Source organism: Somniosus microcephalus, chromosome 16 (genome assembly GCF_052327205.1).
Source record: "Somniosus microcephalus isolate GS21.2 chromosome 16, FLI_Smic_1.0, whole genome shotgun sequence".
In the NCBI taxonomy this organism is placed as follows: Eukaryota; Metazoa; Chordata; class Chondrichthyes; order Squaliformes; family Somniosidae; genus Somniosus; species Somniosus microcephalus.
The window spans coordinates 98,711,529-98,726,287 of record NC_141002.1 but is presented as its reverse complement, the minus strand read 5'-3'; the positions used below and the strand labels follow the sequence as shown (position 1 = coordinate 98,726,287).

Here is a 14,759-nt window from a genome sequence, read left to right as displayed (position 1 = left end):
GTAATCATTCTATGATTCTATTTACTTTCTGCTGGATGGTCTTTTGAGCAGTTTTTGTCTTGCTGACTTCGCCAATCCTTCCCTTAAACTTTTTAAAACTCTCTTTTTTTCTTTTTAAGCTATTTTAAATCCATTTAGGCCTAAGTGCAGAGCAGACGCTCTTCTGGTTCTATGGTAATGTTTATTTGCACCCTCCCTAATATGTAGGCAAACCTCTTTGTTTGCAAACAAGAGATGCAGTTGCTTTGAAATTTATAATCTTTGTGAAAATGGGGCAGAACTCCCATCCAAAATAAGAACCGTTTGCCATGTATCTTTTCACAAGTAGAGTGACCTTTTAATAAACTATCAAGGGACAAATTTATATTAACGCTATTAATTTGCTTCCTCTTTTTAAAAGATCCCCTGCCTTTACTCTACTTCATTCAGGGTAATTAAAATCACTAAATTTTATCACCTGCTTTTCTTCCAATCTACTTTACTGTTCAAATAATTCCACATTAATTTCCTCTTCACCTGGTGATGCATACTAATTCCTAGCATTTAATTTCCTTTCTGATGCTACAGATTTCCATCCATTTTGACCTATCTTATCCAAAATTAGATCAACTCTTTTGATGATCCTCCGATTCCACTGTGCCGCCTTCCTCCCTTGCTAGCAAAGCTACACCTCCGACTTTTTTTCCTCTCAATGTTTTAAATGCAGCTTTGTGTAAAACAAGCCCATGTTTCATATTTAGCTCAAGTCTCCATTCAGGCAAATGGTTCCTACATAAAGCTGCAGCACCACTGTAAAAGAGATTTTGTCTCGCTTCTTTCCAGAATGGTCATTACATCCTTCCTTACTCCATTGAATGATATTTCTGCGCTCTCTCCACCACTTTCCCATTTAAAACATTTTTCAATTCTACTGGATGTGGTTTGGTTCGCCACTAATAAACAAAGCCCAACCCTCTTCAATAAGCTGCCGTCTCTACTTCCATTAGTACTGCCTACTTTACTTGGGTTCGAGACAGTTATCCTGTTCAGCTTTGCACATTTTACACTTGCGTCTTGCAATCACTTAACTGTGTGAAGTAATCCTACTTTTCCATCTGTGTGATCTATCATTTATTCCAGCAGGACAACTATATACATTTTCTATAATGTCATCTTGGCCCCTCATAAACAAACAACTGTACATTTTGTACCCAAATGCTTGTCATTATTTATTTCAACTTTGACAAAATACAATTTTTTCCCCCAGCTCCATTCCATGTACCCTTCGCGTTATCAGATGTCCGAGCGAACATAACTGCACAAATTACTTGAATGAACTGCATGTACCTCTCTTGCCACATACAGGAAACTCTTGATTTACCAGCACCTAAATAACTGGAAATCTCTGTTAACCGGCAAAATTCAGGAGTAGGTTCAGGTATGTTTTACTTCATATTAGTGGCCGTTCCTGGATCTGTGGCCGTGTAACCAGGGTTCCTGTACCTGTCGCATAGCAACAGGGACGCCTGGATCTTGTGGCCTGGGTTCCTGGACCTGTTGCATAGCAACAGGGACGCCTGGATCTGTGGCCGTGCATGGGGCTCTCGTATCTTTTACAATACCTAGACTTTTTGATAAACCGGCACCACGCTGGTCCCATCGGTGCCGGATAAAAGAGTTTCCTGTGTTTGAATCTTCAAAACAATTATGTGCGTTCAAAGTTTTTCTTGAGCCTCAAAAAACTTTTTTTTCCCAACAGCAATAACCAGCAATCCATTTTGTATGAATAGTCTTTGTTTTCTGTTCCAATCTTTAACGGAGAAACCAAGTTCACAGATGCTGCTGTTTACCAGCACTGCTGTTCACCAGTAAATTTGCCTGAAATAAAGCTTTGGCAATCCAATCGCCAGCCAAGTTTTTTGGAAAAGCAAAGACACTCTCTCTCAAATCCTCACAGGATGAGGAGACGCACCCTTTCTACCCATCAGCTTTTGTTGATGCATGTTAGGAAATTCTGCAGATTGCACATTAGAGGTACTGTCTAACTGCTGTGCGGTAAGTGTCCAGTTGAAGCTCGGGTCTTTAAGAGCAGCTGAGGCCTTGAAGTGACGAGAACAACAATTTGCGTTTATATAGTGCCTTTAACGTAGAAAAACCTCCCAAGACGCTTCACAGAGACGTAGTTGGGCAGAAAATGGACACCGAGGCAAAAATGCAGATACTTGGTGTGAGCAAAAGCATGGAAAAAGAAGTGGCTTTAAAGGAAGACACAGCGGTGGAGAGGCAATGGGTTTTAGGGATAGAATTCAAGAGCTTGCGACCTAGATGGCTGAAGGCACAGCTACCGATGGAGGGGTGAAGGGGAGTGGGGTGGTGGCGGCAAAGAGGAAGCTACAACAATAGGGAGGATGGAGGCCCTGAATGGATTTAAACACGAGAATGAGAATTTTAAATGGGAGGTGTTTGGGGATTGGGAATCTATGTTGGTCAGCAAGCACATGTATGATGGGTGAGCAGGCCTTGATGCGGGATAGAATACAGACAGTAGAGTTTTGGATGAGGTGAAGTTTGGAGGATGGGAGACCAGCCAGGAGAACATTGGAATAGTCGAGTCTGGAGGTGATAAAGGAATGGAGGAGGGTTTTAGTGGTAGATGGGTGAAATCAAGTTATTAAACCTGAATAAAAATAGACAAGTCAATTGTGAAATTTTTCAATTTTTTAAAATATCTTTTAGACCGCAGAAATTTCAATTACTGTGGGGGGGGAAATTATTAACATTTTTTTTAGAAAAAGCATTTTGAGTGATTCGATTGGTTCATCAACAGATGGTGACAGGTGACTGTTTACATTGGGAGATTGAAGAAAATTTCTCGGTTAAATGACATAGCGGCGTGATAATCTTGCTAACAGTAAGTGCACATCTGTGCAAGATTTTAATATACAGACAAATTTCCTGTGGTGTTGCAAACTTAGCGCACCTACTATTATAAAATAGCGTTATCAGCAAAATGTCATGGAGAAGGTTTGAAAGGAAGCCGGACACTTAAGGACTGCTTGATCTAACCTAGATAATTCTGTATATTTCATGCACAGCAGTTCTTCCACTGTTTCATATTGGTCAGACGATGAAAATCTGAAACCAAAACAGGAAATGCTGGAAATGCTCAGCACCAATGTTCCTGTTAAACGCACGCAGCGGTCTGGCGGTCCCGCGCGGGTCAGTCACCGACTCTTGAATTGGGGAAAAACCGCGTATGCATGGAAATTTGAATGGGCTGCGCAGCCCATGAAAGGGGCCGCACACCCCCCCAAAAAAATTAGAGGGAGCATTGCACAGCAGGTCAGGAAGAATAGTCCATGTCTGGAATGTTAACTGCACAGATGCGGCCTGATCTAAATGTTTTCAGTTTTCGTTTCTATTGGAAGTGTCGCATAGAATCGTACAGTACAGAAGGAGGCCAACAACAACAGCTTGTATTTATATAGCGCCTTTAACGTAGTAAAACGTTCCAAGGTGTTTCACAGGAGTATTAATAAGACAAATAATTTGACACCGAGCCACATAAGGAGAAATTAGGGCAGGCTTGGTCAAGGAGGTAGATTTTAAGGAGCGTCTTAAAGGAGGAAAGAGAGGCGGAGAGGTTTAGGGAGGGAATTCCAGAGCTTCAGGCCTAGGCAACAGAAGGCACGGCCACCAATGGTTGAGCGATTATAATCCGGGATGCTCAAGAGGGCAGAATTAGAGGAGCGCAGATATCTCTGGGGTGGGGGCAGTGCATGGGGGTTGTGAGGCTGAAGGAGATGGGGAGGGGCGAGGCCATGGAGGGATTTGAAAACGAGGATGAGAATTTTGAAAGTGACGAGTTGCTTAGCATTGTCGCATCGTGCCTGTGTATGAGCTATCAATTAGTTCCACTCCCCTGCTCGTTCCCCAATTTCTCTGAGGTGGCTGGCTCTTGCTGAGCACTGTTCCACTGGCGCTGCATACCAATTCCAATAAGGACAAGCTGGGCTTAGCTATGACATCCCTGTGGTTGAATATCCTGTCCACACCACATGGCCATTTTTGCAACACAAATCTGGACCTTTGTGTGAGACGTAGTTTGACACTAACTCTGTTTAATTTTTCCCCTTTCCTTCCTCCTCCATTTGGTGAATGGAGACAATATTGTGTTGTTATTTCGGATTTCCAACATCCGCAGTATTTTGCTATCGTCACAGACCCGAGAGGCAAAGGGGAAAACATGAAGCCAAGTTGGACATTGTTGCAACAGTAAAAAAAAAACTATTGCTTAACAAGTGTAATCTGATAGGGAATTGGGCAGTATACCTATTAGCTTTTGCAACTTAGCAGATTTATAATAGATGATAGCATCAGTTAAACTGGCTTAGTGGCAGAAGGTAGAGGGTGATGGTCGAAGGTTGTTTTTGTTTTTGTGACTGGAAGCCTGTGGCCAGTGGGGTACCACAGGGATCGGTGCTGGGTCCCTTGCTGTTTGTGGTCTATATTAATGACTTGGATATGAATGTAAAGGGTATGATCAGTAAGTTCGCGGATGATATAAAAATTGGTAGGGTGGTAAATAGCGAGGAGGGTAGCCTCAGTCTGCAGGACGATATAGATGGGTTGGTCAGATGGGCGGAACAGTGGCAAATGGAATTTAACCCGGAAAAGTGCGAGGTGATGCACTTTGGGGGGACTAACAAGGCAAAGGAATACACAATGAATGGAAAGACCCGAGGCAAGACGGAGGGTCAGAGGGATCTGGGTGTGCAAGTACACAGATCCCTGAAGGCGGCGGAACAGGTGGATAAGGTGGTAAAAAAGGCATATGGGATACTTGCCTTCATTTGCCGAGGCATTGAATATAAGAGCAAGGAGGTTATGATGGAGCTGTATAAAACACTGGTTAGGCCACAGCTGGAATACTGTGTGCAGTTCTGGTCGCCACACTACAGGAAGGATGTGATCGCGTTAGAGAGGGTGCAGAGGAGGTTCACCAGGATGTTACCAGGGCTGGAGCGCTTCAGCTATGAAGAGAGACTGGGCAGATTGGGTTTGTTTTCCTTGGAGCAGAGGAGGCTGAGGGGGGACATGATTGAGGTGTACAAAATTATGAGGGGCATAGATAGGATGGATGCTGAGGAGCTTTTTCCCTTCGTAGAGGGGTCAATAACTAGGGGGCATAGATTCAAGGTAAAGGGCGGGAGGTTTAGAGGGTATTTGAGAGAGAACTTTTTCACCCAGAGGGTGGTTGGAGTCTGGAACTCACTGCCTGAAAGGGTTGTGGAGGCAGAAACCCTCACAACATTTAAGAAGCATTTGGATGTGCACTTGAAATGCCATAGCATACAAGGCTACGGGCCAAATGCTGGAATATGGGATTAGATTAGGCAGGGCTTGATGGCCGGCGCGGACACGATGGGCCGAAGGGCCTCTATCCGTGCTGTATTACTCTATGACTCTCTAAAGTTGCTGTGGCAGAATTACAAATATTAGAAATTCTGCAGTGGGTTTAATACAGAATTGCACAAAACCACATCAGTGAGATTTCTTAAGAAATGAAAAGGGACAGAGGGAATGGGAACACTGTTGTTGAAAATATTAATTCTGCAGGAAACTTTCGATTTACCGGCACCTAAATAACCGGAAATCTCGGTTAACCGGCAAAATTCAGGAGTAGGTTCAGGTAACTTTTTTTTTACTCCATTTGTTGCTGTGCAAGGGTGTGGCTGCAGCTGTTGCTAAGCTACAGAGACGCTTGCAACTTGTGCCCATTGTTCTGAAGCTGGGTTTGTTGCTTTATACGGAGCTCTCCGCTCCGTATCTTTTACTATAGCGTTCGGTTATCCGGAATTTTTGATGAACCGGCACCACGTCGGTCCCGTCCGTGCCGGATAAAAAAGTTTCCTGTACATTCTTGGCACTCTTTATGCACTGGTTTGTTGGGGACTGACGAGTTCCATTTCAGCAAGAAACAAGAGGGTGACACCACTCGAAGATGATATTGACATTAAAGTCGTCTTTGGTTCTTACCTTCCTACTCTCCCATGTAGTCTGCAAGCTGCATCCAGCTTGAACAGGTTTATTCTGTGTGCTAAAATGTTCCCTTCTGCATCTCCGTGTTGGGATGCCTGCCTGCGAGTTGTAAACCAACTCCTTGTTGGTTATTTCTTGTTCAACATTTGAAGTCTCGCTCTATTTTAAGGAATGTCTACCTTTTCGCAGAATCACAAGTGAGTTTTGATGGTTGTCATCTTTTCTTGACGTTTTAAGTCATCAATGCTGGTTACAGAATCACAGAAACCCCACAGTGCAGATAGAGGCCATTTTGGCCCATCGAGCCTGCACCGACACATATCCCACCCGATCCCCGTAACCCCTACACCAACACATATCCCACCCTATCCCTGTAACCCCACGTATTTAATCCCCCTAACACTAAGGGTCAATTTTTTATCATAGCCAATCAACCTAACCCGCACATCTTTGGACTGTGGGAGGAAACCGGAGCACCCGGAGGAAACCCACGCAAACACTGGGAGAATGTGCAAACTCCACACAGACAGTCACCGTGTGTGTGTGTGATATCTTGGAATCAACTTGAGCTGAAAGATATAACACTTACTAATTGTAAACGACGAGTTTTAAAATGTAAAATAAGCTTTTTGGTGCAATATTAAAGGTAATTAGCTATGATTTTTTTCCTTCCTCCTCTCACTCCCCCCACCCCCCCCCCCCCCCCAACCCGCGGCCACAACATTAATACCAACACGCCTGGTGCTAACACTGTGCTAAAGCAATTTGAGTACGTGTGGAAATTTTATTGCTTCACGGTAAGCATGAAGTTTGTTAAATTATGTGGACTTGAAATTCGAATGTGGATTCATGTACATAAGCCACAGAGATGAGCTGTCTTTTTATTTGGGTCATAAATTGCAGAAACCAATCAATTGTTGCCTACCAAAGACGATCTAAAACGAATCTAAAAGACATTGCTAGCTGCACCCACAATCCACAGATGCCAATCAAAGACTAGTAGCTGCAGTATAGTTACAGCCACAGGGGCAACAACAAAAAACATTCTTCTGTAAGTTATTAAAATATTTACTGGCTACAACCAAGAGACACATGGATTACTTCCTCCTTGCCTTCTATAGATAAGAGCAAATGTTTATTTATAACCTACCTCGACTCGGGTGTAGGGAGCAGCATGATAAAGTTTGCAGATGATACGAAACTTGGCAACGTAGTAGATAGTGATGAACATAGTTGTAGAGTTCAGGATGACATAGACAGAGGCCTTATAATTGCAGGTGTTACGTTTTGTTGCCGCCAGTAGGTGGCAGTAGATGGTAATGGCCAGTAGGGTCACGGAACAGGAAGTAGTATAGTGATAAGCAAACAGCGGTCACATCAGCATGAAGTGTGCTGCAAGTTAATCTGCTGTAATCTTACATTGTTACGCCTTCGAAAGCATTACCTTTTTACTCCAACCCAATACAACTGATTTGTATTGTTTCATTGACCTCATGCAAGTGTGGCATCATTAAACACCGGAGCTTGGACGCTACATCCTGACTCCCATGTCGTTATTGAAAGGAGTTTGGCTGGCTGTCTAACTGCGTACATACACGTAGGGAGGACGGTACAGACAGGATGGTGAAATGGGCAGAAGCCTGGCAAATAGAGTTCAGTTTGGAGCAGTGTGAAGTGAGGACTAATGGAAAGACCCTATACAATAAATAGCACAAATTTGAAAAGTGTAGATGAGCAGAGAGATCTTGGTGTCCATATACACATCCTTAAAGGTGGCAGAGCACGTTGATAAAGTGGTTTAAAAAAGCATATGGGTTACTTGGTTTTTTAAATAGAGGCATAGAATATAAAACAAAGCGATCACGCTAGAACTTTATAAATCACTGGTTAGGCCGCAGCTGGAGTGTTGTGGACAATTGTGGGCCCCACACTTCAGGAAAGATGTGAAGGCCTTAGAAAGGGTGCAGAGGAGGTTTACCAGGACGTTACCAGGGATGAGGAACTGCAGTTATAAGGAGAGGTTGGAAAGGTTGGGACTGTTATCCTTGGAGTTCAGAGAAGATTCACGAGGTTGATTCCTGAGATGAAGGGGTTGTCTTATGTAGAAAGGTTGAGCAGGTTGGGCCTATACTCATTGGAGTTTAGAAGAATGAGAGGGGATCTTACTGAAACATTTAAGATTCTGAAGGGGCTCGACGGGGTAGATGCAGAGAGGATGTTTCCCCTCGTGGGGGAGTCTAGAACTAGGGGGCATAGTTTCAGAATAAGGAGATACCCTTTTTAAATTGGAAATGAGGAGGAATTTCTTCTCGGAGTCGCGAATCTTTGGAATTCTCTTCCCCCAGAGAGTTGTGGAGGCTGGGTCATCGAATATATTTAAGGTGGAGATAGACTGATTTTTGAACGATAAGGGAGTCGAGGGTTATGGGGAGCGGGCAGGGAAATGGAGTTGAGGTCAAGATCAGATCAGCCATGATCTTATTGAATGACGGAGCAGGCTCGAGGGGCCAAATGACCGACTCCTGCTCCTACGTCTTATGTTATGAACTGAGACAGTTAAGAGATGACCTAATAGAGGTTTTCAAGATGAGAGGTTTTGATAGAGTAGATGGAGAAAAACTATTCCCTCTGACGTGTGTCAATAACCAGAGGTCACAGATTTAATATCATTGGCAAAAAATCTAGAGGGGAGGTGAGAAATGTTTTCACTGAGGGTTGTCGGGATCTGAAGAGATGGTGGAAGTTGATTCCATCAATAATTTTAAAAGGGAGTTGGACGGTTCTGGAGGACGAGGAACTCACAGGGTTGGGGACAAAAAGTGGGGTGGGGGGGGCGCGGTGATGTGGGACTGAGCACGACTGTACTTTCAAAGAGCCAGTACAGGCACGGCGGGCCGAATGGCCTCCTTCTGTGCTGCAAGTTTCTGATTCTGTGATGGAGGGATGTCTGTTGTTTTGATGTTTCAAGGAGATTGATTGGAATTTTATGTATGGTGTAGATATAGTTTGTACTGAGTACTGTGCTTTTCCCTGTTCAACATTAAATAGGTCTGTTGATTTATAGCCTGAGCCTTGGTCTGATGCAATGCATATTCATCTACCAAAGACGACGAGGTCACACGGTGCCACATAATATATTCCAGTGAGTCAGAATACAGTGACGAGGGTTCTCTGATCCTGTAATCTTGCTACATTCATCTACATTTAAAATTAAAGATACAAATCCGGGCTGTCGGAGATGCAATCTAGTGTGTAAAATTAAGGCACATGGGATTGGGGGCAAGGTATTGACTTGGGTAGAGACCTGGTTGGCAGACAGAAAGCCAAGAGTTGGAATAAACGGGTCTTTTTCCGAGTGGCAGGCAGTGACTAGTGGGGTACCGCAGGGATCGGTCCTTGGACCCCAGCTATTCACAATATATTAATAATCTGGACGAGGGAACTAGATGTAATATCTCCAAGCTTGCAGATGACGCAAAGCTGGGTGGGCGTGTGTGCTGTGAGAAGGATACCGAGAAACTCCAGGATGATTTGGACAGGTTGGGTGATTGGGCAGAAGCATGGCAGATGCAATATAACGTGGATAAATGCGAGGTTATCCACTTTGGTGTCAAAAACAGGAAGGCAGATTATAATCTGAATGGCAATAGATTGGGGGGAGGGGAAGTGCAACGAGACCTGGGCGTATTTGTGCACCAGTCGCTGAAAGTAAGCATGCAGGTGCAGTAGGCGGTTAAGAAGGCAAATGGTATGTTGGCCTTCGTAGCGAGAGGGTTTGAGTACAGGAACAAGGATGTCTTGCTGCAGTTTACAGGGCCTTGGTGAGACCACACCTTGAGTGTTGTGTGCAGTTTTGGTCGCCTTATCTAAGGAAGGATGTTCTTGCCATGGAGGGAGTGCAGCGAAGATTCACCAGGCTGATACCTGGGATGGCAGGAATGACGTATGAGGAGAGATTGGGTCGATTGGGCTTGTACTCGCTGGAGTTTAGAAGAATGAGAGGGGATCTCACCGAAACTTAGCAAATTCTAACAGGACTAGACAGACTAGATGCTGGAAGGATGTTCCTGATGGTCGGGGAGTCCAGAACCAGGGGTCACAGTCTAAGGATAAGGGGTAAGCCATTTAGGACAGAGATGAGGAGGAATTTCTTCACCCAGAGAGTGGTGAACCTGTGGAATTCTCTACCAAAGGCGGCAGTAGAGGCCAATTCATTAAATATATTCAAGAAAGAGTTGGATATATTTCTTAAGGCTAAAGGGATCAAGGGATATGGGGAGAAGGCAGGGACAGGGTACTGAATTTGGATGATCAGCCATGATCTCATTGAATGGCGGAGCAGGCTCGAGGGGCCGAATGGCCTACTCCTGCTCCTATCTTCTATGTTTCTATGCAAGCTCTGCCTGTGGGAGTGACCATTGACTCTGAATCAGAAAAAATATCTAGCATAAAAAAAAATGGGGTTTGAAACGGGCAGAGCAATATGGATGTTAAAAGAGATGCAGAAGTGATTAGAGATGGCGTTGTTGAAAGTGGAGAGTGGTCAGTTTAATGGGGTTATGGTGCATGTTGGTGGGGAGGTTTCCAGTTCACAGGTTCACAGGGTGAAGATGAGTGATGACAAGAATTTAGAGCAATCAAAGGAGAGAGGTTAAGGGGAATTTAGGTAAAGGTTGAAATCACCAAGGGTATGGAATTACTCGGGGCAGAGACTGAACAGGGAGATGGAAAGGAAGAATATTGAGAAGGGACGCAGTAATGGAAATAGAAAAACCAGCTGCAACCGAAGAGCTGGTACTGTGCGCAGAGGAAGATAACGTTGGCTGGGAAGTTACCAGTAGGCTTCGAAGGGTGGTAGGCAAAAAGGATTTTGATGGAGAAATGGGAGGGGTGGTCGAGAGTGAGGTACTCAACCAAGGTGGAGGAAGGGACATGGCAAGCTGGGTCATTAGGATAAGAGCGACTCCACTGCTGTTTCAGGCAGGTGATGTGCTTTAAACACGTAACGCTCTCAAAGAAGCAGTGACAGTTTAACAAATAAACTAAATAATTTGAAATATGTTCTGCTAGTTTACTTTTTAAAACTTTTTTTTGCCAATGCAAAGTTGTTGTTCTTGTCCATGTTTCAATATGTTGATGGATGGTTGTGCAACCATTTAAAAATGTATTGGACAGATTAAACTGGCCAACTTGTTGAGCCAGTGTCTGAAAATGCTACAATAGGGTACTTATAGTTCATGCTGAAATTCATTTCACTTTGAAACTGGTGACCTTGCGGAAACTAAAATCATCATCATCATCTTCTTAGGCAGTCCCTCGGAACCGAGGATGACTTGCTTCCACACTAAAACTGAGTTCTCAGGTGACTGATGAGTCCAATGCGGGACCTACAGTCTCTGTCACAGGTGGGGCAGACGGTGGTTGAAGGGGCGGGTGGGTGGGGTGCTTGGGTTGACGTGCGCTCATTGCGAAGAGGCTCGAGGTGTTCGGCGCCTTCCCGGATGCTTCTCCTCCACTTTGAGCGGTCTTGGGCCAGGGATTCCCAGGTGTCGGAGGGGATGTTGCACTTTTTCAAGGTGGCTTTGAGGGTGTCCTTGAAGCGTTTCCTCTGCCCACCTGGGGTTCTCCTGCCGTGTCGGAGCTCCGAATAGAGCGCTTGTTTTGGGAGTCTCGTATCGGGCATGCGGACAGTGTGACCCCACCCATCGGAGCTGATCGAGCGTGGTCAAAGCTTCGACGCTGGGGATGTTGAGCCAGAACACTGGCGTTGGTGCGCCTGTTCTACCATTGGATTTGCAGGATCTTACGGAGGCAGCGTTGGTGGTACCTCTCCAGTGCTTTGAGGTGCTGCCTGTACATGGTCCATGTCTCTGAGGCATACAGGAGGAAGGGAATCACGACTGCCCTGTAAAATGCATCATTGTTAAATGTAAAGTAAATGAGTAAGATAGGACCTGTTCAAAAAATTAATATTTGTTAAGTTGAAGAACTAGCCATTTTCCAATATTTGTTTGGAAAAGAACAAAGGTGTTTCTGTGGACCACTGTGCTTTGTTTCCCAAGCAAGTTAACTTGTTTTATGCAACTCGGACTTGGAATCCTAGAAATGACAGGAAAGAAGGTAATTTGGTCTGTTGTGCTCGTAGTAGCTCCTCAGTTCGAGCTGTCGTCGCTTAATTCCATTTCTGTGTCCCTTCTCAATATCCTTTTATATTCTTCCTTTTCAAATACTTAACTGATGCACTTTTAAATGGTGATCTAGTCTCTGCCTCAATAAGCAGATGTGGTGGAGCATTCTACGTTCAAGTCATCTGTGGAAAAAATTTCTTTTGACATCCCTCTATTTTCATGAATCTATGCCCCCTTGTTCCTGATTCACCAAACAGCCGTTCACTCGCCCTTTATCCTCAAACATTTCATAATTTTGTAAACCTCTTGGATTGCTTAACTTTCTCTGTTACAGTAGGAAGAAAGCTCCAATTTTTGAGCTGTTCCTTTAATTTTTTCTATTTTTTAAGGGATGTGGGCGTCGCTGTCAAGGCCACCATTTATTGCCCCATCCCTAATTGTCCTTGAGAAGGTGGTGGTGAGCTGCTGCCTTGAACCGCTGCAGTCCGTGTGGTGAAGGTACTCCTCGTGTGCTGTTAGGAAGGGAGTTCCTGGATTTTGACCCTTAGTCTCTCGGTTTTAGGGGCCACAATATTTAAATTTGCTGGTAACACTAAAATAGAGAGCATGGTAAACTGTGTATAAGTTTGTATGTGAAGTCTAGAGGACAGAGACAGGTTAGTAGATTGGGCAGATGGCCCTTTCCCTGAATAGAAACATAGAAACCAGGAGCAGGAGTAGGCCATTCGGCCCTTCGAGCCTGCTCCGCCATTCAACGAGATCATGGCTGATCATCCAAACCCGAGCACCCGGTCCCTACACCGACAGCCATCCCACCCAAGCCCTATCCCCGTAACCCCACATATTTAATCCCCCCTAACACTAAGGGCCAATTTTTATCATGGTCAATCAACCTAACCCGCACATCTTTGGACTGTGGGAGGAAACCGGAGCACCCGGAGGAAACCCACGCAAACACTGGGTCACTTTTGCCCCACACCAATCCTGTGCTGCAATTTCTGTTTCCATTATGGTTAGCGCCACTGTTGTTTTGTATCCTCGAGTATTCTGGGATGCCTGCCATGATCACCTGGTGACTTCTACTTGAAGTCCTATTGACTTGACTTTTTTAGTATCAATTCCTTTTGAATATAAATCTTGATTTGTGGCTCTTCCACATTGCCCTCAGGTATTCCTAAAATTCCACTTTTGCCCTCCCATCTAAAACCTGAGGTGAAATACTGAGCAAGCATCTCTTCCATTCCCTATTTCCAAGTACCAGATGGGCCTTTTCATTTCGAAGTGGTTGCACCTCATAAACTACCCTTTTATTTTTGTCAGTTATTGAAGCACTTGCTATTTCCTTTTATGTTGCTGACCAGCCTTTCATGCTCCCTCTTTGCCTTTTTGCTTCCATTCTATATTTTTGTAATTTTCTCCGTTTTCTTCTGTATTACCCCATCTCTGTTTTTTGCCACTTTAAAAAAAAAAAAAAAAATTGTGCTGTAACCTCTTATTTATCCATTTAAGCCCTCAGCCTTCGATGCACCCCATTACTTCAATAACCTAGTCTTCAATTTAATCTAAACTTCTTTAATCTGCTTCACTGTAGTCTGTAACCATTAATTGAAATGCAGAAATGTTGTCATCACCATCCCTAATTCTTGGTGGTAAGTTGCTTTTCTGGCACAGATGTTCTCAGAAAATGTATGCCTGCCTGTTGAAGACTCAAAATATGATATCAGAAGGGTTTAAATGTCAGGGTGGTACCAAATTAATGAGTTTCTGTACTCGACTAGAGTTTTAAGTTGTATAAGGTTTTGTTTTCATTCTAGGTACTTGGCCGTGTTTAAAACGCCTCTTTTGCTCTGAGAACTGAGTTTGCTCTGCCACTTCAGAGGGCATTGAGATAACCACGGAGCGTGAGCTCAAGGCACACGGAGGCCAGTTTGGGGAGAGGTGGCATATTTTTACAACGCAAGCTTCCTTGGTCATTTTTCATTCTGCTGGCCCACAAGTTGTAAAATTCTAACAGGACTACTTATAAAATTGCAACAGGACTAGACAGACTAGCATTATTTGCTGATATATTTTGTATCACATCTAAAATCAGTCAGCTTAACTTCGGTGGTAAGAAAAATAATAGAATCCCTACTAAAGGAGAAAATAGAAGAACATCTAGAAACCAAAAATATTATAAGGAATAGTCAGCATGGATTTCAAAAGGGAAAGTCTTGCTTGACCAGGCTGATACCTTCGATGGCAGGAATGACGTATGAGGAGAGATTGGGTCGATTGGGCTTATACTCACTGGAGTTTAGAAAAATGAGGGGGTCTCGTTGAAACTTATAAAATTCTGACAGGACTGGACAGACTCGATGCAGAAAGGATGTTCCCGATGGTCGGGGAGTCCAGAACCAGGGGTCACAGTCTAAGGATAAGGGGTAAGCCATTTAGGACAGAGATGAGGAGGAATTTCTTCACCCAGAGAGTGGTGAACCTGTGGAATTCTCTACCACAGAAGGCAGTTGAGGCCAATTCATTAAATATATTCAAGAAGGAGTTGGATATATTTCTTAAGGCTAAAGGGATCAAGGGATATGGGGAGAAAGCAGGGACAGGGTACTGAGT

The 14,759-nt window shown here is 44.1% G+C and overlaps 1 protein-coding gene across 1 annotated transcript in view; it reads left to right on the top strand.

Moving 5' to 3' along the window:
* osbpl8 (oxysterol binding protein-like 8) overlaps positions 1-14,759 on the top strand; it is a 197,148-nt gene that overhangs the window by 32,445 nt on the left and 149,944 nt on the right. The window lies entirely within an intron of this gene.